This window comes from Schistocerca piceifrons, unplaced genomic scaffold, assembly GCF_021461385.2.
Source record: "Schistocerca piceifrons isolate TAMUIC-IGC-003096 unplaced genomic scaffold, iqSchPice1.1 HiC_scaffold_937, whole genome shotgun sequence".
NCBI classification, from domain to species: domain Eukaryota; kingdom Metazoa; phylum Arthropoda; class Insecta; order Orthoptera; family Acrididae; genus Schistocerca; species Schistocerca piceifrons.
This window is the reverse complement of record NW_025729209.1, coordinates 30,001-32,500: the sequence shown is the minus strand read 5'-3', so window position 1 is coordinate 32,500 and position 2,500 is coordinate 30,001. Positions and strand designations below refer to the sequence as shown.

Here is a 2,500-nt window from a genome sequence, read left to right as displayed (position 1 = left end):
CCCGGGTGCGGCTGAGGGCCAGCCCGTGGTACAGGCCAGGGAGAAGTACATTGGTGAGAGCGTGGAGGCGCTGTTGCGGCTTCAGCGGAGCTCGGGAGATGACGTCAAGCTGCTCCACCAGGTGGCTACGTGGATTGAAGACACAGCGACCCGCCGTGGAGAATTGCAGCCCCAGGTACCGGAAGGTTTCACCCACACGCAGGGCAGGCATGGTGGTATTGCCTGCTGTGAAGGTGACATTGCTGTCCACCTTCACCTTCTTCTCGCGCCCTGACGCGACTAAGGCGAGGGTGAAACACTTCCGGGCGTTGATCTGCAGCCCCAGGTGGGCGAGGGCTGCGGTAGCTGCGTCGATGAGGGACTGCAAGCCCCTCGGGGTCGCTGCAAACAGCAAGACGTCATCTGCAAAGGCCGCAGCGTTGACTCTGCGACCGAGAATCCGAGCTCCGATGTGGGAGGGCAGTTGGCCTAAAACGTAGTCCACCGCAAAGTTGAACAGGAGGGGGGAGAGGGGATCGCCCTGGCGAACGCCCCGTGCTGGCTGCACAGACACGCCCACGCCGGCGCCGTCCGCTATCACTGTCGTGCTGCCCTCGTAGCACCGCTCGACATACTCGACAAAGCAATCCGGCAGGCCATGCGCCTTCAGCACGGGGCGAAGGGCAGCATGATCTACCGAATCGAATGCCTTAGATACGTCGATCGATGCCACAAAGACAGAGCGGCAGGAGCGAACTGCGTCGGTGAGAGCAGTGTCCAAGATGAAGGTATTTTCCAACATCCCATCCCGAGGGATGAATGCCCGCTGACGTTCGTCCACAGCACATGCGCGCATCAGGCGTGACGCGAGAACCTTGTGAAAGGTCCGCGCCAACACCGAGCAGACCGTAATGGGGCGAAAGTCAGCGGGGGATGTTGGTGCAGCCGTTTTCGGGAGAAGGGACGTCCGCGCGCGAAGCAGGCGTTCCGGAAGGGCGCGGGCCAGAAGGAAGAGATTCATCACTTTCACCAGGACTTCGTGCGGCAGGCGCCGCAACTCCGCTGGGGTAAGGCCGTCCGGCCCGGCTGCTGATCCCCTGGGCGGCAACGCGGCGGCGACCTCCTCATGTGTGACCGGCCCCCATATGCACTCGAGAGCGACAGGCTCTGAGTGCGGGAGGAGGCGGTCACGAATGAAGCCCGCGGTGGAGATGGGCTTCTTGGTGAAGAGGTCCGCCCAGAAGTCCAGCAGACCAGGGATGGCAGGTGGCGGCTGGAGCAGGGTGCCATCCAAGAGGCCGCGCACGCAACGTGCACGCGACCGTCGGAAGGCATCCTGCGTTCTCGCGTACTCCCAGCGGCGCCGCTTGCGCTTCTGCGTCGGCGGCGCGGCAGGCGGCCGCTTCGATGGTTGGCGCGGCCGCTGTGTCCTGGTGATCGATCTCTCCCCTCTGGACCCGACCGACGCAAGGGCATCCGGGAGCATGCCCAGGATGACATCGGGCGGCGTGCCCCGCCCCAGACCTATGACACGATCCAGGGCAGAGAAACGCTGGGCGGAAGCGGGTAGCCCCGCCAGATGCTCCCAGATGGCGGCGTCAGTCGGCCCCTCCGGCGGCGGCCCGGTGGTGTCGGCCGCGAAGTCCTCGGCTGCGTCGACGGGCGGCGCAGCGGCCTCGCCCGCGTCAGGCAGCGGGCTCGCTGCTCCCCGGCGGGACGCCGGCTCTTCCCCCCGACCGATCTCAAGCGCCTCCATGAATTGGCGGACAAGCTGCTTGTGGGCAGCTTGCCGCCGTCGGCACTTGATTGCCTCAAGCGTTCGGTCGGGGAACATCCTGATGAGTTCTTGATTTACAAAGAAGAACCGGGCGTCCCTCTCGAGGAACAGTTCGGCCTCTGCCTTGGCGAGCGACAGGACTTCTTCCTCCGTCCACCTCGCGCGATGCCTCTCCGTGACGATCTCCGCGTTGGCGGCCGCAAGGTGTTGGCGGCGGCGATGGACCCCGAGACCGTTCTTGGTGGTGAAGCTGCGGTGGCACTCACTACAGGTATACATAGCTGCAAAAGTTACAAAATTTTCGGCACGGCCGGTTGGCCGGCTAGGTGCTGGGGAAGAGTCATAGTTACTCCCGCCGTTTACCCGCGCTTGCTTGAATTTCTTCACGTTGACATTCAGAGCACTGGGCAGAAATCACATTGCGTCAACACCCGCTAGGGCCATCGCAATGCTTTGTTTTAATTAGACAGTCGGATTCCCCCAGTCCGTGCCAGTTCTGAGTTGATCGTTGAATGGCGGCCGAAGAGAATCCGCGCACCCGCGCGCCCCCGGAGGAGCACGCTAAGGCGGACGCGGCCTCGCAGCAAGGAAGATCCGTGGGAGGCCAAGGCACGGGACCGAGCTCGGATCCTGCACGCAGGTTGAAGCACCGGGGCGCGAACGCCGCGCAGGCGCGCGCATCCTGCACCGCCGGCCAGCACGAGGCCGACCAACGGCGAGAGCAGACCACGCCCGCGCTAAACG

The 2,500-nt window shown here is 64.2% G+C and overlaps 1 pseudogene; it reads right to left on the bottom strand.

Annotated features, from left to right (window-relative positions):
* Positions 1 to 2,500, bottom strand: part of LOC124772264 — a 7,628-nt pseudogene that overhangs the window by 2,658 nt on the left and 2,470 nt on the right.